Raw genomic sequence first — 23,136 nt, 5'->3', positions numbered from 1 at the left:
GCTCACAATTGCGGTGTCATGTAGACACCAAGCCCATCGCCACTGAGGTCCCTAGGACTCAACGTTCCTCTCTTTCTCTCTTTCCGGCGACCCATAACGGCCGTCAACAATCTTTCACCCAGCGCCTTTCCAGGTCCTGGGATCAAGGCCAGGTTTCATCTCCGTAGATTAAAACCGGGTTCTCGAGCCGTCGTGAATCGGTGGTCTCAGCCAAATCGCCGAAGCCTGCACCAAACGTATCCAGGTTTCACAATAACGTAGTTTTTGTTCCACTCAATGTGAGTGATACGCAGTGAACTACTCCAGGAACAGACTGTTGGGCGTTGGTTGAGTGAAGCCGACTCAGAACAACTTCAACTGGCGTGATGCAAATCGAAGCTGCTTGTTCGGGGCCACGATGCCATTAGAAGCCACCCAAATCAAAATCACCGCCTGGACAGGAGATCTTCAATGACGCCGAATCTGTTGGTTTTCGCGGCTGTGCTCTGCATACGGCTTTCTGGCGCGTTTTCCGGCCGTACCGCGTTACTGTTCAGCACCACGTCCGATGCGTCACTCCGCGTTCTGTGGCAGCTTCTTCGGGGAATACCATCAAACGTGGTGCCGAACAGCATACGGGGACAACAAAACACGCCGAAGCGTTGTTATAAGACTTTAAATCGCCACCGTGAGCACTACGGTAGCGAGATGTTAACTACCTCGTCTGGTATACAGGAGGTCGTGGGTTCGATCCCGACCCTGACGCCTGTATATTTGGAGTTTGCGTGTCTCTCTCCCCGTGGTCGTGTGGATTTTTCTCCAGGTCCTCCGGTTTTTCCCTCCACATTTAGAATCAACATGCATTTAGAGTATTTGGCTACTGTACATTTCCACACGATAAGCCACTTAATTGAGCTATCATTTGTGATAGCCAGGTAGTTTCTGAAAACGAGCTACATAGCTCAGTGGGCCTTACCTGGCAAAAAAAAATAGTTCAGTTTAATAGTTTAAATTGACCATACCGACCGCCACAGCAGCATTGCTGCAGGGCAACCAACACACGACGGTTAAGCTGTTGACATGGCCCAGCAGCATTACATTCACCGCTTGACACAGAGGTCCGTAGTTCGAATCCATTGGCTGCCCTGGTTATTCCTGCCGATGTAAATAACCGTAATGATACTGCGCACCGCCTGCTTCGCAGTGGACCCTAAAGACCCCCTGACATAATTCGCCAAAGAGTAGGTCGGTGCCAGGATCGCAAATTTGCCAAGTTTCTCAAATGGGATTATACACGGCAGCAATGATTGTCCCTTCCCTGCAGACTAATGCCCCAGGTCACTCTTGCAAATGAGACTCATCGTGGTTTCTCTTGAGTTCTCACCTCGTTAGAGAAAATAAACTTGGACAAATTTTTATAACCAAAGCCGTTGGAGTGATACCAATGTAGTGCTGCGGTGTCCGACCTCCGCCAATCATTTTGAAAGTCTCTTTCTCATTAACGGAACTCCTCACTTTGCACAGCCGTGGACTCACAGCCCGAGGTGTCTAAAATATAAAGGTGGCATACCTGAAATTGCTTGCTTACGCCATTGCTGGCAGGAGTGCCTCCACTTGAGGGAGCTGTCCTAGAAATACCCCTCTATAGGGTATGTGGCGTATTCTTGGAATAGATGGGAGTACCCAGATTTTACCCTACCACACGCAACCGGCTGACCGCCTAACCTGAGAGCGCTTGTACCCATTGATACTGCTGGGTGGATGGAGGCGGTGGGTGAGGGGCATTTAAAAAACAAAACTTGCCAATGTATTTAAAACTACCACGCTGGAAGATCAGATTAAATCGGCGACCATTGCCATTCGGGGGCCGTGCTAACCGTGCAAACACCACAGCAAGCATCCCCAGCCGGTGGACAGCTACAAGAGCTGACTGTTTTGTTTGATGCACCTGCCCGTGTAATGGAAGAGGCCGCTGGTAAAGAAAACATATGCGGGGAACGGACGACCCTGTGGTTAAGTGGACGCTAGAGTGTACGCAAGCGGTGTCATCGTTCGTGGGGTCTGGCCATCATGTACGCGCCGTGACGAGATGTTAGCTACCTCGCCCGGTGTACAGGAGGTCGTGGGTCGATCCCAACCCTGAGTCCTCCGGTTTTTCCCTCCACATTTAGAATCAACGTGCGTTCCGAGTAATTGGTTACTATACATTTCCACGTGATAAGCCACTTGGCTGAACTATCATTTGTGGCCAGGTCGCTTCTGTAAAAGAGCTACATAGCTCAGTGGGCCGTACCTGGTAAAATAGAGTAAAAGAGTAAAAATAGTTTTAAAAATAGTACCCGCAGCATCCATGCCCCTGCCGCGTGCCAGGGTGCGTTTGGCCGGGGAGCAATGTTGAGTTGAGCCCCTCCCAGATGCCGGGGTCCGTGCGCACGATGATGGAAAAAAACACTAAATGGGCACAATTGTAAATATATCTCATAATCCGATTGGGGCTAATCGACACAGCCAATCAGAATTAAGCACTAATCCGATCAGCCAATCAGCAAAGAGCTTAATCCCACCCATACACACGCGTGGGCGCGCACATACATATGCGTGTACACATCCCTTACATACACACACATGCATCCTCACACACACACAATGGCCACACATCCTTACAGATTGGCTCGCACACTCCTACATACTCAGCTCAATCACACCCTTGCTTATGCACTCAACAAAGACAACGATCCCCCGTATAGCCTTTAACAGACTCTTGGGGCTATTAGCGAGCACCTATGAAGGACGGTACGGGACACGAGATGGTGGGTGGCAAGGACCACGTCCGGCTGCCTTTGTCTCCCCAGTGGCGGTGTTTATGACGCATCGCACCAGGTACTCATGTGAGGCTGAGTCGACCTATGGCAGGCACAAGACCGGTTCACTGGTGTTGGTGGCCGTGAGCGGGCATTGAACTCGGGTTGCCTGGCTCAAAGCGCAGCGCACTAACCACTACACTACCGCCCCCACCGTACACAGCCGCTTACACAGACACGCTCAGACACACACATACACAAACGCCCTCCTTTTCAACCTCTACAGGCGATTTTATGGTTTAGTTTTTGGTCTTATTTCTATTTTGCTGTGTTTTATAATATTCGTTTTGACTTTGTCATTTTGGTGACCCGGGTCAGCCCACTCTCGCAAATGAGACTCATCCTGGTCTCTTGAGTTCTCACCTGATTCAAGCAAAACGAACCTGAAATATTCGTGCTATTAGCAAGCTCCTATCAGGCCCAGCCGCCATACACACGAGTCAAGTGGTGATGTGACCCGTAACCGCACGGACACGCCTGCCCACCTGGTGCTTAACTCTTTCAGTCTGAGTCAACCTATGGGTGCCCCAGGTCAGTTTTAAGTCCACCCTGGGTCTGGCTGAAGTGGTGGTGCAGTAATTCACGCACTGCTCTACGAACCCCTGTGCGTAAGTTCGATCCCTGGCTGTTGCTAACATCAGCTGCGATTGGTTTTCCGAACTCCTGTCTTTACCGGCCTGAGCTGACCAGCGTGGTGAAGTATGGTCAACTTCTTGGTTCTTTCGGTAAAGTCACGTAGAATGGAAATAATAAAATAAAAAAAATAAAACACTATAATTATTAATTTTATTTCCATTCTACGTTACTTTACCGAAAGATCCAAGAAGATGAATCCCTGCAGTCACGAAAGCTTTAAATCGAAATTTAAGTATGGTCAAAACAACACCCAGAACCATCACAGTGTAGTGAGTCCAACTGAGTTGCAGACGTTGTCTTGGGAGCAACACTATTTATTACATCAAGTTTCATTAATCAGGTATAGCCCTGTGAGCCCTGTGAGCCATGCGGCTCTTGAGTCGGGTGCAACCGCAACAAACAACATATGAACAAAGAACATCTTAAAGCGACGACGCGCAACAGAAACATCCTGGATAAGCCAGCAAATCTTCCAAAAAAAACCCCACCGTATTACAACGCTGTGTGCAAAAATCCCAGTGTGATGCAAGTCAAACAATAACAACCATAAGACAATTTAGATTAAAGTTATCAGGCCAACTCCGCACTTCCGCAAGAAACATGGCTTAACCATATGTTTTCGAAATCACCAAAATAAAGCTATAAAATCAATGTAACAACAGTAATCATAGGAACTGTGATTCAAATTTAACAATAAACGATATACATAACATGTACGACCAAACTTGCAGCCATAGCTAGCAGCATAACACTCCCAGTGTATGATGTGTGAGTGAGTCAGTGGTAGTGTGAGTGAGTGTATGATGTGTGAGTGAGTCAGTGTATGATGTGTGAGTCAGTGTAAGATGAGTGAGTGAATCACGGCCTCCTCCACGCCATCACGGCCTCCTCCACGCCATCACGGCCTCCTCCACGCCATCACGGCCTCCTCCACGCCATCACGGCCTCCTCCACGCCATCACGGCCTCCTCCACGCTATCACGGCCTCCTTCACGCCATCACGGCCTCCTCCACGCTATCACAGCCTCCTCCACGCCATCACGGCCTCCTCCACGCCATCACGGTACAGACAAAGGAGGCTCGAGACTCAGTGAGTCAGTGGTAGTGAGGGATGCTCAACACAACATAACGTAACCTACACTCGGGTGTTGAACGCCCATCTAACCACGCTATGGTAGAACTAGACACGGTCTCGCTATCCCGATCCAGACCACGAGCTGGGTTCTGGACCGCGTGGCTAGAGGCTTCTTCAATCCGACGTGGATCATCTCTCACCAACAGTCAAGAACCCCGAGCTCCACACGGGGCCCCCGTTATATTGGCCTGGGCTGGGGCTGGCTCCGCCTCTCGCCCCGCCCACCTTCTAGATCTCTCGAGCTCTTTCCCGAAGGCTTCCGAGAGCTCCTCTATACCACGTGACCACCCAGCGGCCCCCGTCCACCGGTGGCCCCCCTCCAATATCATCCGGTCACGTGTCGGCAGGTCAACCAGCGTATCATGCCCCAACGTAACCCTGGCTGGCTGACACTCTCTCTCGCTCCCTCACCGGGAGCCCTCACCGCACACTGTACGTGGTGCCTCTGCGCTAACCAGCGCAGGAGTCCCAGCGTCCACTAGGGCTTGTAATACGCCCACTAACCGGGCTGCACATAATGACAACATATTATCCGCCGTGGCCTCGCAAGGCCAGCACCGCACAGTGACATTCACAGTCATTACAACGGTGTCGCGAGGCCTTCATCCCTGTAACTAATGGGCTCTAACCTGGCCAAACACAAGTACACATGCAGCCTCATGACAATCTACTGCTTGACAAGGGCCTCCTCACACTGTGTCGAACCTGGGGGGGTCATTTGACCATACTTCACCACGCTGGTCAGCGATGGTGGGGGACCATATGCACTGGAGCATAGCACAGTCATCATCAAAATCATCATGGTCCATGGGCACATAGTCCGTAGGTGTTCACTGCACATTTCGTCATTTGTTTCCACTTTCCTTTGTCTTATACAAATATGCTCAAGCAGTGCCACATCTTTCTAGCACCAACCCCTTATGTCGAATCAAGTCATTATCTGGAGTGATGCCACTTTCCGGTTTCTTTCCACGTCTCCATACAGCACACTTTTAATGTTCCTGTTGTTGTCTAACCCACATAATGGTGTCATCACTGCCTGCATCATCAGGCCATCTTCTATGTGCAACCTTTTTCTTACTTCTATATTGGTCACTCTTTGGGTGCGGCTTAGATGCAGCAGTATCCTTCTGTGGTAATACATTCGAATGCCGACATCTTGTCTCCGTCAGTCTGTTTCAATGTCCAAGTCTCGCAGGCATGCAAAACTGTTGAACATGCACGCTCTTTCACCGTGTTCAGTTTGGTCTCACAGCTGACTTTAGCACTAAACAACAATGGATATTGCTGGACTGCCGTCTACGGCCGATATCACCACTATGCAGGCGCAGCCCTGCTTAGCTTCCAAGAATCGATGAGATTGGTGGGGTTGGAGGGGGGGGGGCACATTCCCAGGGAGATTTCATCACAAGCTGGCTAGTTGTAGCTGGACAAGAGCAAAGGTGATTTTTCTCTCTCTCCGTTCTGCCCGCCAGTGGAGATACCAATTGTCCAATGTGATGATTTACTGGAATCAACACTTGGTTTGCGAGGACTGCAAGGAATGTGTACGAGTCACAACAGGTGGCATGCGAAGCTGTACATACACACACACACTGACAAACAAAACAAAGGTCCCCAGTATAGGCTTTTATATAAACTATTTATGCTTGCGTAAGTGCAGTTGGTTAGCACTCATAAAGGCTGGCACGGCGCACAAGTGTTTTGGTGGAGTCAAGAACCACGTTCGACCGCCTTTGTCTCCCCAGTGCTGATGATCACACGCATCATGTCAGTAAATCATTAGGACTAAGTCATCATTCGAAGAGACCAAAGCAAAGTCTGATATCAATCACCACTGATGTTCGCCATAGCCTGGAATTGAATTCAGGTCACCAGGTTTGATGCACACTACGATCAACTCTGTGCCGCCACTCATCACAAATACACACACCCTCATCACAAATACACATACACTCGCACACACACACACTCGCGCACACACACACACACACACTCGCGCACACACACACGCACGCTCATCACACAACACTCAAAGACAAAGATCCCCAGTATTGCCTTATAGTACAAGTGCCGTTAGAGAGCACCTGTTAAGACCAGCACAGCACATGTGTGAAGGGGGTGGAAGGGCCAACACCACACGTGCCCATACTCACACATTCCCATACATGCATGGCACTCGGACACGTGCACACACACACAAACAAAGGTTACCCGTATAGCCTTCAACGGACTGTTGGGTTAAATGCTGTGAGCAAGGACCTTCAAAGGCCGTCATGGCACACATGTTGGTTGGTAGCCAACACCACGTCCGACCGCCTTTGTCTCCCCAGTGCTAATCTTTACACACTGTATCAGGCACTCATTTAAGACTGAGTTGACCTAGGGGAGATCCAGGATCGGTTCACGTATTGGCCACTGCAATTGCAATCCCCATAACGCACATGAACACTCTCATACACACTCATGTTGTGAGGCACACACACACACACTGCAATGCTCACACGTGCACTTATTCAGATATGACAAAGACAAGCTTACACGTACACACTCACGCATGGCACTCCCATACATACGCACACATACACTCTCCCATGCACACAGACACGGCTCTGTGTTCATATAAGGAGTTGATGCCACTTATTCCTAGAAACTCTGATAACCGAGACAAGCACTGGATGTGCATGTGTCTGCGTGCGTGTGCGTTTTTAGAAATGCACAAAATACACACACAGCTGCAGTGAAGTGTTACGGCTCGATTCCTGGCCGTGATTCACATCATCACCACTGGCAATTGGCAAGTTGACGCCTGAAAGTGGGTTTCAATTCATCAATAATAATATAATAATTTAAACTCGTAACGCGACGCTACCGCGTGGTGTTCACTTTCCCCTGCTCTCGAAGACGGAGGACGACTCAGAGGCTCGAGGAGGAACCAAAAACGAGAGGGAAGGCAGCAGCAGTAGCAGCTGTGAGCCGGTGCCAATAATTGCCCAAGCTCTGCAAACCTATCCATACGAACCCTTTTCCGTTCCGATGACGTAGTGTACATCACCAGTTTTTCTTCTGATTCCATTTATTATGTACGTGTACATCATCAAAACGAGACCGGTAGAAAAACTAAAATAACACTATCCGTACTGAGGCTCCCACAATGCCATGGGGGAAGGGCACGTGCCACAGTTTGGCGCCAGCTATCATAGAGCGCAGTCGTGTCGCTACGGTTCTCTGCGGCGAGGAACAATATCTTTATTAAAAAAACGATGCTACGCCTCTCTAAATAAAACTAACGGTGAGCCGCTTGCATGTTCCAAGATTCAGAGGTGAACGGGACTGACCCTAAGACTTGCAGACGTCCCGCAACGGGAATGGGTTGATGTGTTATCCGCCAATTTACTACGATAATGAGCCAAGAATGTCTGTGTGTCCCGCGCGTGACGTCACTCCACGTCGGCCAGCCCCCCTCATTAATAATCATGAACAGGTGACGTCCTCCACATGGACCCCCCCCCTCATTATTAATCATGAGCGGGTGACGTCACTCCACATGTAGCACCCCCCCCTCATTAATAATCATGAGCAGATGAAGTCACTCCACAACGAACAGCCCCCGTCATTAATAATCATGAATAGGTGACGTCTTCCAAATGGACCCCCCCCCCCCCATTAACGATACTTAGCGGGTGACGTCACTCCTCATGGAGGGGGGGGGGCGAGTCGCCTCCTCCCCCCTCCTCAGCGTCAACTCACAACCCTCTCTCTACAAAGGCAGAACCCTCACGTTAAGCGATCTCCTGAACGCTGTTGAGACATAGAAGTAAAAAGGACGTCATGATGAACAAGGGATGATAACCTTTAAATGAAATAGGTCTGTGTCACCGCGCCCTTACAAACTGCACACGAATTCATGCAATGAATATCTCGTCGCGGTCTGCTTTTCGCTTGCAAGTTTCAGATTTACTGCAATACACCCGTCCTTGGACGGGCAAAAGGCTAGTTAATGATCATTTATACACGTGAATAGAAAGCGGAGCACCCGGAGAAAACCCACGAATGTGCGAGGGGAGAACACTATCCCATACGCCCATGGAAAGGAAGTTTTAAAACATCTGCGCACTGATCCACTAACCCTCGCAGCATAACGTAGCGCAAAGTGGCACTCATCTCCGTTGGCGACCCTGAATCAGAGGTGGAAATTCCACGTTCCAATGGCAATAGTGAGTATTGTTTATCCACAAAATAACCGCTATTGGCATCCCACAAAGTGGTTATTATTTTATCAATCCTGGAAGGATGATGGGCTGCATGTTACGTGATTTATAGGTTATATATGTACTCTAAACATGACATAATTCCCAGACACTCTCTGTGTGGAATATATATTACATAAGTACTGACATGTGTAAGTTATAAACACCGAGTGGACACATATACATACATGCATACAAAGACAAAGATCCCCCGTAACGTCTTAACAGATTGTAGGAGCAAGTTATTTTAACGAGCACCAATGAAGGCCGGCACGGCACACGAGGGGGTGGGTGGGTGGCCAGCACCACACCCGGCCACCTTTGTCTCCCTAGAGGCGATGTTTACACACCACACCAGTTACACATTTGAGGTTGAGTCGAGCTAGGGAAGGCCCACGACCGTCACTGGTGTTGACCGTGAACGGGAATGGAACTGATTGCCAGGTTCGTAGTGCAGCGTGCGAACCGCTACAATACCGCTCCCTTACACACATAGATGTTACCACACACAAAGATTACCCATATAGCCTCCTTAAAATTTTGAGGAAAGTGCTATTAATGAGCACGGTGTACGAGGGCGTGGTGCTGTCAGCACCGTGCTTGTCCGCCTTTGTCTCCCCAATGCCGATGTTTAAACATTACACTCGGTACTCAATTTGTAGTACTGTCGACCTAGTGGAGGCCCAGGATCAATTCAGATATCATTCACCACTGATATTAGCCATGGCCATGGAGTTCAACTCAGGTCGCCGGGATTCATAACACAGCACGCTAATCAATGCGCCACCACTCCCCACTCTCACATACACACAAAACACATGCATATACATATGCATATATACACACACACTAGTGCATACACACAACAACAACAAAAACATATATCCCCCGTATAGCCTTCACAGACCGTTGGGGCAAGTGCTGTTAGCGAGCATCTATGAAGGCCGGCACGGCACACGAGGGGGTGGCTGGCCAGGGACCACACTCAGCCGCCTTTGCCTCCAAAGTGGCGATGTTCACTTATTGCACCAGGTTACCCATTTGAGGCCGATTCAAAGTAGAGGAGGCCCAGGAATCCTTTCAGATATCTGTCACTGGTGTTGGCCATGAGCGGGAATCAAACTCAGGCGCCGGGTGAGTAGTACAACAGCGCGCTAACCACTGCGCCACGACCCCCCACACACACACACTCCCGTGTATACGTGTGCATAAAAATGTTGGCAAATTCATAGGCATAGCAACATGTATTGTGTGCGCAGGCACAAACACGCACATGTTCACACACTGCTCGCAATACGGCCCTTCTCTCTCCACAATAATTATACAGATATTGTTACATTTTACTGCTATCTGGTTAATGCTATTTTAGGGATTTTTTTTATCTGTTTTGCAAATTTAGAGGCATTTTTGTGGCAAGAGCGTGAAATGTGCGATAATAACGGAAAATACCACACTCAGGCGAGAGAGGGGCAGTGACAGGGAAGAGACACGCAAGGACACACGGAGACACCCAGCATATGTGGAGACGCGCACAGAGACACACGGAGAGACACAGGGACACACACAAACACACAAAGGAAGACAGAGAGAGACAGCTCTGGAGAGGTGAAGAGACACAGAGAGAGACACGGAGACAGACACGGAGACACACACAGGCATACGCAAACAGGGAGACAGAGATACAGACAGAGTAAGGAAATTGATAGAGGTGGAGAGACACAGAGGGGAAAGAGACACGCAGGGACACACAGACTGGGCTCCACAAAGACAAACACAGGGAGACAGAGAGAGAGACACAAGGCAAGAGATGGAGACCGGTGGAAAGACACAGTGAGAGGAGGAAACAGAGAATAAGACATTGCGCTAAGAAAGATAGAAAGACACTGAATGTCTCCATTAGCGTACACCAAGACAAAGATCACCCGCATAGCCTTAATTGAGTTTTGGGGTGAGTGCTGTTAGTGAGCACCTATTAAGGCTGGCACGGCACACAAGGGGGGGGGGGGGGGGGGTATGGTCAGTACCACACAATGCCAGGAACTCATTTAAGACCGATTCATCTTTAGAAGAAGCACTCCTACGAACCTGCAGAGTTCGATTCCTGTCGATGGCCAACATTGGCGAGTGATGTCTAAATCAAACCTGGGTTGCCCCTTCACAAACCCTCACCGGGGCCAGCAAAGTGAAGTTTGGTCAATCAACCCCAATGACCAACACGGCGTGGGGAGGCCTTCAGCCAGCAGTGGATTGACAAAGAACATAGGCTGTAAAGTAAAGTAAGATGATGCTGCCGCTGCTACCGATGACGATGATTATGGTAGTCATGGAAATAATGAAAATGCTATTGGGGCAGATGATGATGATGATGTTGCTACTGGCTCAACATTGGGCCGACGCTCCATATCTACTGTGATGATGCTGGTCCTCCTACCGATGCTGATGATAATGATTGCGACGGTTATTTATAATCACCGAATTCGATCAATAAATCACCGTCACCCATCATCATCGTCACCATCATCTCTAATATGTTTTTGCTCTTCATCGGCCAAACAAGATCATCATCACCATCATCTTATCTTTAATAGATGTATATATAGCGCTTTATTCGAAGGCGCTTTACAGGCATGATAAAAAAAAATTGTACACGAGATAATACTGGTTGAGATAAAGTGGCGGTGTGGTTACGGTGACAGTTAGGAGGGTAGGCGGGAGAGGTTAAGGATAGGTTAAGTCGGGGTTGGGGTAGGGTTAGTAATAGGGTTACGGGTGATGATAGGGGTTGGGGTAGGATTAGGTGTTGGGATAGGGGTTGGGTTAGGCGGTAGTGATAGGGGTTGGGGTAGAGTTAGGGGCAGTATTAGGGGTTAGGATACTGGTTGGGGTAGGGTTATTTGTTGGGTTAGGGGTTGGGTTAGGGGTGATGACAGGGGTTGGGGGTAGGCCTGGGTCATAGCCGGGGGAAGAGAGAGAGAGTGGGGGAATAGCGGGTGAATTGTCTAGGCTAGAAGAGACGTTGATTTTTGGGGGCTGAACGGCAAGCAGGCTATGGTGAAGATGATTGCTTTACGCGCTGCAGCACGAGTTGGTTCCATCATAGGTGGGGGGGAGCAAGGAGATGCGGGAAAATGAACGAAAGCGTGACCCGGGTGTGATGACGGAGCGACAGAGGGCTACTTATTATTATTATTTACCGCTTTCTATTAACTCACTTTGTCTGTTTTTGTTGTTGTCGTTGTTGTTGTAGTATCCTAAAATCTTGTAACTCAATTTTAACCCACTTCCCAATGTGGTATCGACTGCAAACTTGGTATACTTATGTCATACTGATGACAATACTATATTGTATCATAAAAAAAAAAATTAAGCAATCTTTTTTATATGTTATATTTCGCCTTGGCTCTAATTGTCCACGCTCAACTGACGTTGGCTGTAATTGCCCACGGCCCCTTACGTTGTGGTAAGCTTCGGGGCCACTTCCTGCAGGCGTGGAGTTCTGCCATTGCTAGTAGGGTACATTTCATTAAAGCGTGTTTAAAAAAATAGTTTAAAAAAAATATTACTTATTTTATCAACACCGACACAGTCGGTCACACCTTGACCGCCAGGGCGCCGGGCACACACACACCAGGTATCCCGTCGCCTTGGAAGATGAAGGATGGTTGGGGAAAAAAATATAATGAACAAAATATAACGATGATGATGGAGATGGTGGTGGTGGTGACGAAATCCTTAACAAACAGTTAATGTTTAAGAACTCTCTCGCTTGGTTGTCACGGCAACCAGCTAACTACATTACCGGAGCGTCAGTGAGACGCTGCCCTGGCAACAGAGTAATTGTGTTAAACATTAATGTGTGCGTATACGTGCGCGTGTGTGTGTGTAGATGCGTGTGTGTGTGTGTGTCTTTGTAGGTGTGTAGGTGTATGTGTGTCTTTGTATGTGCGTGGGTGTAGGTGTGTGTGTGTCTTTGTAGGTGCGTGGGTGTAGGTGTGTGTGTGTGTCTTTGTAGTTGCGTGGTGTAGGTGTAGGTGCGTGGTTGTAGGTGCGTGGGTGTAGTGTGTGTATGTGTCTTTGTAGGTGCGTGGGTGTAGGTGTGTGTGTGTGTATTTGTAGGTGCGTGGGTGTAGGTGTGTGTGTGTGTATTTGTAGGTGCGTGGGTGTAGGTGTGTATGTCTTTGTAGGTGCGCGGGTGTAGGTGTGTGTCTTTGTATGTGCGTGGGTGTAGGTGTCTGTGTCTTTGTAGGTGCGCGTGTGTGTGTCTTTGTGTGTGTGTCTTTGTAGGTTCGTGGGTGTAGGTGTGTGTGTGTCTTTGTAGGTGCGTGGGTGTGTGTGTGTGTGTCTTTGTGGTGCGTGGGTGTAGGTGTAGGTGCGTGTGTGGGGGGGAGCGGTGGCACAGTGGTTAGCGCACTGCGTTACAAACCCGGCGATCAGAGTTCGATTCCCGCTCGCGGCCAACACCGGTGACGAACATCTGAACCTGTCCTGGGCATCTCCTTGGTCGACTGTGTATACATATCAGCACTGGGGAGACAAAGGCGGCCGGGCATGGCGCTGGCCACCCACCCCCTCGTGTGCCGTGCTGGCCTTCACAGGTGCCCGTTAACAGCACTTGCCCCCAGTCTGTTCCAGGCTATGTAGGGAATATTTGTCTTTTGTGTGTGTGTATAGGTGTGTACAAGGGTGTATGTAAAGGTGTGTGTGTCTTTCGTTGTCTGTGTGTAAGGTGTGCAAGTGTCTATGTGTAGGTATATGTGTGTCTTTATTTGTTCGTGCGAGTTTCTATGCAAAGGTGTGTGTATGTCTGTCTTTATTTGTGTGTATATGTGTATGCGCGTATATAGTTGTGTGTGTAACGGTGTGAGTGTGTCTGTGTAGGTGTGTGTGTGCGTATATAATTGTGTGTGTCTATGTAAAGGTGTGTGTGCGTATATAGTTGTGTGTGTGCATGTAAAGGTGCGTGTCTATGTAAAGGTGTGTGTGTATATAATTGTGTGTGTGTGTATGTAAAGGTGTGTACGTGTCTATGTATTGGTGTGTGCGCGCGCTTATATGGCTGTGCGTGTGTGTATGTAAAGGTGTGTGTGTGCGTGTGTCACAGAGAGTGTGTTTTGGTCTATTTCCATGGAAACAGGGTTGGGCTATGTCACCAGCCTTTAAAGAAACACAAACGCAGCGTTACCACTCATACACGGCCAACATTATCACTACAGTAATACACTTACGTACACGGACATGGGCACACACACACACACACGGTTCGCCGTTCAGCACTATATACTGCCAGGGTAGTCCTGTTTGAGAGCACCTATTAGTCTTGCGCAGCACACATTTGAGGGTGTGGGGTGGAACCAGCACTGTGCATGCCCGGGCCACCTTTGTATTCCCACTGTTAATGTTCCTGAGCACTTCACAGGACAATTTATTCAGTTCAGGCTGAGTAGATCTAGGGGAGGACAGATCCAGGTGTAGATATCCACACGTGGTATATGGCCAGGGACTGACCCCAGTCTGAAGGGACTGTGGTGTCCGTGCAAACTACTTATGATATCACTGCCGACTAGTATATACTACCACACTGAATCACATAGACACAGAGACAAAGACACACACACACACCCCGTGTAGCCTGTAAAGAGACACCAACACTTAGACACATACACACGTGTAGACACATACAGAGACACATATCTCACATTTAGCCTCTAATAGTCCAGGGAGAAGTGCTGTTAGCGAGCACCTGTTATTTTGTATACAATGTATCGATTGCACATGCTTGTGGAATACTCTGTCGGTGTGTGTGTCCTGACACAAAGCCAAAGATCCCCCACAGAGCCTTCAACAGACTGCTGGGGAAAGTGCTCTTAACGAGCACCTATAAAGGCCGGCAGGTGTGTAAAAATTTAAGGCTGAGTCAACCTAGGAGAGGCCCAGGACCAGATTCAGATATCTGTCACCGAGGTATGTCGTGCGTGGGAATTTAACTTGGGTCGCCTGGTCCGTGGCGCTGTGCACAAACCACTGCTCCACTGCTCCCCAAGCACATCTACACACACACACTTGCATCATAACGAAGATGTCAATCATCTTCAATGTGTGTGTGTGCACATACACAGATGGTGGAGAGCAGTGTCGCAGTGGACAGCGGACATTCCCGCTCACGGCCGACATGGGTGAAGATTATCTGAACAGGTCCTGGGCCTCCCCTAGGTCGACTCAGCCTCAAAATGAGTACCTGTTGAGGTGCGATGTGTAAACATCAGAACTGGTGAGACAAAGGCTGGGTTGGGTTGGCCACCCATCCTCTATGCGCTCGCTAATTGTACTTGCCCCAATAGTTTGCTGAAGGCTACATGGGGGAATCTGTGTTTACATACACACTTACTGTACGAATACGATTCTAGGAAAAGGCATTTGTGGGCTCGGGAAAGGCATTTGATTCTGCAAACACTGATACAGACCCAAGGGCCCTCATGGAAATACATGGCAGCAATCAAAACCCGTTTGCAAACAGAACGGCCACACTGAGAAGTCACGAAACACAAATCAGAGCGAGGCAAGGAGACGCCGCTCGTTCTCACCAAGGCGATTTGCGTCAACAACTTCGAAGATGTTTGCCCAAAAACTGGATTAGGATAAATAAATCGATTGTCCTGCTCGCTCGCTCAAAGACGGAGAACGACGCAGAAGGAGGTGAGGGGGGACCGCAGACAGCGGGGGAGGCAGCAGCGGCAGCAGCAGCAGACACAAATCTAACCCCCCCCCCAACCCCAAGCTCTGCGGTTCTCTCAATATGAAGGTGTTATCGGCCAGTTCACGAGTGGTGACATGTAAGGAGAACGGAGCACCCCGGAGAAAAAAAACACCCCAATGCCAGGGGGGCAAAGGCTCTACCCCATAAAACGTGGAACCAGTGGGGGTCCATGTTTGGTGCACTGGATTCTCCGAGCGAGCCAGGGTATGGCACCTCCTCGATGCCCGTGGGAAAGGAGCGTCACAGCACCTGCACGGTGATCCATCAACCCTCGCTGCCTCCACAGCACTGGACCACAGGCCCCGCGCAGCAGTGTAGCCACCACCACTACCACCCTCCGTCCGGCTTATAATAAAGATGAGCGGTGAAAGAGCGAACCGACTCAGATTCACTAACCGATGGAAATTAACGACCGAGAAACTATTGGATTGACAAACGAATGAGGCGACACAGTTGGGCGTGAAGATCACTCCGAGCATGGCACAACTGGGGTGCAACAAGTTGGCCACACAAGCAGGAGGAAGTCAGTCACGGGGGGAACACAACTGTGAGACACGACGGAGTCCGTGTGACACGGGAGGTATTGCACTCGCGCGATCTGCTCCGAAAACCACAATGACGAGATCACAACAGGAGGGCCTTGCACACCGAGGGCTTCCAAGGCCCTCCTGCAGGTAGGGTTGGCTCCTTTGCACCCCCCTGCCCACCCCTTCCCCCCCACCACGGAGTGGCCGAAACCTTACGCCCCTGTGCGGCGACGTCGCTCCACAGACTCTGGTCACCTGAGCGTGGCCTTGGACTAAACCTGGGCGCCGTGGTGGTGAGGTGTTAACTACCTCGCCTGGTATACAGGAGGAGGTCGCGGGTTCGATCCCGACCCTGACGCCTGCTGTATATTTGGAGTTTGCGTGTCTCTCCCCGTGGTCGTGTGGAATTTTCTCCGGGTCCTGTTTTTTCCTCCACATTTAGAATCAACGGGTGTTTAGAGTATTTGGCTGATATAAACTTCCAAGTGATAAACCACTTCGTTGAGCTATGATTTGCGGCCTGGTCGCTTCTGAAAAGAGCTGTAATAGCTCAGTAGGCCTCACATGGTAAATTAAAAAAAGGTTTTTTTTTAGTTTCGTTTTACGCTCAGTGGGTGATAGAGTCCTCAGCAACAGCAGCAGCGAGGTGCCTCCTAGTCTGAGGAACCTCACTCTTCCCCAGAACATTCGGGAATCTCGGTCGGTTGAGTCTTTTATGTCTCTGTTTTAAGTCACATCCGTTTTCTCTTGCGTGTCCGTCTGTGTAGGTTTTTTTTGGCATCAATATAGGGTTTTTTTTATCCCTTCTAGTTTTATTCGTTAAGGGTTTGTTGAGGGTCAGTTTGATTTATGTATGGTTCTGTGAGGCCTCGCGCGAATGGTGCCACGTAAACTCCGGGTTTTAGTTAACTGGTGCAAATACGGAGGGTGTACGGCAGAATGAAAATTATGATGGGTAAAGAGGTGAGCGAGAGGCAGGTTGAAGCGGCTGCTTTCGGAAAGCGTAACTTCATTAACGACAAGCGACGTAGCAAATGTGCCCAGAGAAGAGCATGGTCGGCCGTGTGTCGCTGCTGTCGTGATGTACGAATCAGGAACGTGGGACTTGGACAAAAGCCGAGAGACATATGCATTAAGAATAATTTAAAGAAACGTGGTTTATTATGATTATTATTAGTACCGCAATTCACAAGAAGGCCTCAAAGCGCTTTAGATGAAGCTTAAGTTATGGAGAACGCCTGTTGTGAAAACAGGTGAGTGTTAAGAAGCTATTTAAAAAGTGTAACAGACTCCCGAATGGACCGAGAAGGAATGGAATTCCACAATCACGGAGTCTGACTGCAAAAATCTGTCTCCCACAGAAGAAGGTTTGGTCTTGGTTATAATCAGTTTATACCAGAATCAGCAGATCTACGTTTTTCGCAGTGGAATATAAAACTAAAGCTGATTGGTGGTCAGATCTGTAGCATTCCACAGTGGAGTAGTGCGAGGGAAGAAGCCGAGAGAGGAGTGAGGTGACCTGCAGTGTGGTGAGTGAGTGGGTGAGTTGTTGTGACCCGCAGTGTGGTGAGTGAGTGGGTGAGTGAGTGAGTCAGTTGTTGTGACCCACAGTGTGGTGAGTGAGTGGGTGAAGAAGTGAGTTAGTTGTAAACCGCAGTGTGGTGAGTGAGTGAGTTGTTGTGACCCGCAGTGTGGTGAGTGAGTGAGTGGGTGAGTGAGTGAGTCAGTTGTTGTGACCCGCAGTGTGGTGAATAAGTGGGCGAGTGAGTGAGTTAGTTGTAAACCGCAGTGTGGTGAGTGAGTGGGTGAGTGAGTGAGTGAGTTGTTGTGACCCGCAGTGTGGTGAGTGAAACCGTCAGTCCGGTAGAGGTCTAGTCCTAAGCATGAGTGGAGGAATCAATGAGCGAAGTTCACGGGAAACAGAAACAGTAGTGGCAATAAAAGAGTGATGAGGAGGCGACTGGCCTCCAGCGAGTTCCTGGAGTGAATCACTGAGTGCTGGATCATCAATCAACCGTGACCGCTCTCCACGCTGAATTTCTATCAACGTGCGGTGAGGTAGGAGACTGGGTCCCCTCTCCTATTATGTTGGCAACCGTATCAACAGAATCCTCCATCTCCTGCACAGCGAGGCTCACCACGTGTCAGTCGTCTCACATGCTCGTACGTTCCAGCCCTTGGCGCTGAACTCAGCGAATTAATCAAAGAGCCACACGTCACTTGCACCGAATACGCACGCAGCAGCCACTGGATATGGTCGGCGGAGCGGAAACACCCGCATCTGCTAGCTAACGGTGAACGAGCAAGGAGGCGGCGCTCCTGAGACGTTGGCGGAAATTCCACGGTTATGTGGCAGTGGCCAGTTGTGTCGTTTTTTTTATTGGTGCAGTCACCAGTGACGGGGAACTGCGCGACGATGCTCGTGCAAACATTCAGTGCCATAAATTAAATTGTCACGCTCTGTCTCTCTGTGAAAAACAAATAACCCGTTAGTCTATCGTCTATTTTTTGTACTGAGAGAGACCCAAATAATTAAGGGTGAGCATATGGTAAAATCAGCAGCATTCGTTTGGCAGGCATGACTCTGCTGATGATCCCCAGAAGGTCAAAACCCGGTCCCATAGCTTGTCCTCTTAATGTTGCTGGTTAACATACGGCTAGAAGACCTGGCGACTGATAAGCCTCATCATCATAGGCCTTGTGTCTCGAGAGACAATTTATTTTGCGCCTTACGAGGTCAGCTGTAGGTTTTGCAGCGCCTAGAATGACTTAGTAGGCCAATCCTTGAGTGACGATCCTTGCCACAACAATTGCAAGTGAATGCGGTGGCAGCTCCAGAGGTGTTTGTTGCTTGTTCTTTACGTCGCTCCCTCTTGGTCTGTCAAGCGGTGTGTCTTCTCTCCTCACCTCTCCTGAGGCCTGTTTTCACAGCCTGCTGCCAGCTGAGTCGGTGACCGGCAGTTTTCTCCCAGTCTACAACACATCTTATTGTGTAAGCGAATAGACTTGAACGGAAGGGCCAATTTCATTCTTGGGGTGTGCTCTTGAAGGCTGCTCTCCCCGGATCGCCGTGGCAAGCGCTGCTCCTCTCTCCTTCGCGATGTTTCGCCTCCCACGTTGGGAGGAATCTTCAGAGGCAGCGTCTTCAGCCATGGCTATGCCGAAAGAGCAGCTTTTGAAGACCACGTCCCATACATCGCGCTGTGAAAACCTCCAATGCATTTATCCGTTTGGGTCTGACTATGGGCGGTTTCCAGATACAAGCGCGCACTCCTGAGTCTGTGACTCGCACCTGGGACGCTGCGCTTGCTTGGCTGTGAATGTGATGCGGGATGCAGCGCAGCAAGTAGGCTTCGGAACCGGCTGTCTAATACACGGGCGTTGTTGGTTTTGTGTTCTCCCTGCACCCAGACGAATTTTCCCTCTGTCACTTCGCTTTCCCTCCCACGCGTAAACACTCAATACGCATCGATCACACATCGCTAACGGGGCGACCCCCTCCTGAAAAACAAGAGTCTCGGCGAAAATTTCCCCCGCGTGAATGAAGGACATTCATGCTGATGATGATAACGACAACGACGATGATGATGATGATGATATTAAGCCACCTCACTCCAATTCTGGCTCTGAATTTAAACTCCCAATCTTACAGTTGCCAAAATTCTTGTGCCACAGTAATTAATTGCACTGCAGCTAAGAACCCGAGAACCACGAGTTTGATTCCCCGGCCATGGCGAAGGTTAAGTGGCGAGCGGCGTTTACGTCTGTAGTTGGCCTCTGCTAGGTCGACTCAGCATTAGAATGAGGTGGGGTCAGTCCTGGTGCTGGTCACGTCATTGCTTTGTCTGGCATGCTCGCCTTAATAGGAGCTCGCGGAGTGCACTTTCCCGAAAAGTCTAGTAGGCTACACAGGGAACCGCTGATTTTTGGTGTTTACAGGACTTTGGAGTCCTGAACTCTAAAACATTACACATTTTTTTTTATTATAAACAACTCCATTGACGGCTATTTCCTACAACAACATCCAAGCATCATCATCATCATAACGCCTTGGCGCCTGTGTAAAGTGGCTTTGGGCTAACTGATGAGAGGTAAAAAGTAAAAAAAACCCACACAAAACCAAACCCAGGTTTTTGTGGAGCACAACACCTTTGCGTGTTCACTGAAGAGCAGCGAGCGGGTGAATCTGGACCCGGTCTCTTTGTGGCGAGCTCAGGTGGCGGCGTGGGGAAGCCGCTGACCTTAAGAGCGCTCTCTGTCTAAAGATTGTTCTCTGTTATTATTTTCTTCCCCCTTTCAGAAAAAATTTCCGCTCGTCTTGTTGCGCTGCGGACTTTCATGAGCTCCTCCAGTATGGCCGTCTGGTGGTGTTAATGTTCGCGTAACATTTAGATGGGGTGCAACAACGGTGACCCAGCACTTCGCACGTTTGGGCTACAAGCCCCGGCAACCCGGGTTCGATTCCCGGCCACGGCCACCAGCAGCAGCTGTGAGCAATTGCCGAGCCAGTCCCTGAACCCTCTCGCCCGGCACCCACCCACACTAACCAGCATGTTGAAGTATGGTGAAACAAATAAACACCGCCCCCCCCCCCCCCGCCATAGCATGACAACAGATTTCCAAGGGGTTGGCGATAATCGTTTATGTTGAGCCGACACCAGACTGAGTTCTTCTTCATTGAGGTGCTGCCTTGATGTAGGGGTGGCGTTTGTGAGCGCTGCGGGGCTGAGAAGCTACCCTCGAGAGAGTGGGGGGAGGGGGGGGGGCTACCCTAGCGACATTGAGCAACGTGTGGACATGGCGAGAGACACGGAACTGCAGGGCACCTCGTTGAGTCTCTTGGCTCCTGGACAAGCCGGGCCACCGTGGACACCACCATCGTCACCACCACCACCACCACCACATGCCATGGTCTATCCACTGATGGCCATACGATCATCACCACGTGCCTGAGACTGGACAAATGTACCGGCTGTGCAGCTAGGATTGCAGGAGGAGGCGCAGAAGGAGCTCGACAAGGGAGGAGATGCTCTCTCCCTTTGCCAACCCATACGGACCAACGTGAAGTGTGGTGAAGAATGGTGAAATAATTATTATTTATAATATATATAAGCCAGCAAACGATGCATACACACAGCGCACACGCGGCTACGCAGGCAATGCCACAAACACAAAGATCCCCCTTACAGCCTTGACAGGTAGTTGGGGCAAGTGCTGTTAGCGCTAAGCTGTGCACTACCACTTCCCATATGCTACAAAGACTAAGATCCCCTGTATAGCCTTAATACACTTTTGGGGCAAGTACTGTTAGCGCTAACCTGTGCACTACCACTCCCCATATGCTACACACGCACAAATACAGGAGGCCAAGCGATGAAGAAACACGCAATTGCGTTCAACTAAATATTTGGCGATGGTGCTGCTGCGTTGGCAGTGGTGCACAAGCACAATTAACAACAACAACAACAACTCGATGAATAGGAATAAAAGTTCATCATAAGCGACGTTACAGGGCACTGGACTCTCTTTATGGCTCATAAACAGCTACACGATAGTCCAACAAGCAAACACAAAGGTACACAAAACAACAACAACAAGCTCTGACCCCATCATAATGAACCACATGGTGAACCCACAACACAAAGATCCCCCGTGTAGCCTTGACAGACTGTTGGGGCAAGTGCTGTTAGCGAGCACCTCTGTAAGTCAGCATCACGGCTGGCCACTGCTCCACCGCTTCCCCACTATCCACACAGCCAAACGTATTTACAGAGAACAAAAATAAAGATCCCCCGTGTAGCCTTGACAGACTGTTGGGGCAAGTGCTGTTAGCGAGTAACACCTATGAAGGCCGGAACGGTACACGAGGGAGTGGGTGGCCAGCACCACGCCCGACCGCCTTTGTCTCCCCAGTGGCGATGATTACACACCGCACCAGGCACTCATTTGAGGCCGAGTCGACCTAGGGGAAACCCAGGACCGGATCAGATAATCGTCAGTGTTGTTGGTGGCCGCGAGCAGGAATCGAACTCGGTTGACTTGGGTTCGTGTGCCACCCACGAAAACACGCGCTGTCCCCCCCCCCACCAACAAACGCGGGCACATTTTGCAGAGAAAACACGCGCGTGTGCACGTTCATACATAAATAATCACACACATTAACACGCACGCACACACACACATTTTCCGCAATAAAAATCGTAATTTTGTTAAAAGCTGTGAGCGACCTCTTTGGAAAGGGGAGCACGGGATTGGGGGAGGGAGCGTTCGTGGGGGTGGTGGCGGAAGAGGGGGGGGCTCTGTCATTAAAGGAAAAAGGGCATTTGTATGATGCCTCCACTAGTCCAGAATGTCTGTGTGGAACACCGGTCATATCTCTGACACGGTCTCTTTCTTATCTCTGATATTGACTGCTTTCTCTAACACTGACGCCTATCAACAACACTGACTCCTATCTCTAACACTCGTATCTCTAAAACCGTCTCATATCTCTAAAATTTACTCCTATCTCTGACACTTACTCCTATCCTTATTTTATAACACCGGTCCCACTTCTAACACAGCCTCCTATCTCGAATGCCATCTCCTGTCTCTTACACTGGGGACTGCCCCCCACCCCCATCTCTCCCAGTACACTCGGACAAGAAACAAGTGACTGTATAAGCGTGCGCATTGATCCACGTCTCCCATTATTTACCCAGGTGAGAACCCACCGAGATTCATCATCCCTTGAACAAGTCTCTAATTACTCGGTAATTGGGACGCACTTTTACAATTCACTTGCTCCGGCTCGTCATTTTCCAAGGTGAGATTGGAGAAACACCCGTGAATAAGATATTGGCTTTCGGAAGTGAATTGCTGCAGAAGGATTCTGCATCTAAGCCGCACCCAAAGAGTGACCAATGTAGAAGAAAGAAAAAAGGGTTGCACGTAGAAGAAGATGACCTGATGATGCAGCCAGTGATGACAAGGAAACTGGCACTGTGTGGACATC

General features: G+C 49.6%; 1 protein-coding gene across 3 annotated transcripts in view; it reads right to left on the bottom strand.

Annotated features, from left to right (window-relative positions):
- Positions 1–23,136, bottom strand: part of CASZ1 (castor zinc finger 1) — a 134,008-nt gene that overhangs the window by 72,169 nt on the left and 38,703 nt on the right. The gene's annotated exons all lie outside the window — the stretch shown is intronic.

The sequence above is a fragment of the Lampetra planeri genome, chromosome 6, assembly GCF_965212315.1.
Source record: "Lampetra planeri chromosome 6, kcLamPlan1.2.h2, whole genome shotgun sequence".
Lineage (NCBI taxonomy): Eukaryota > Metazoa > Chordata > Hyperoartia > Petromyzontiformes > Petromyzontidae > Lampetra > Lampetra planeri.
This window is presented reverse-complemented; position numbering and strand designations above follow the sequence as displayed.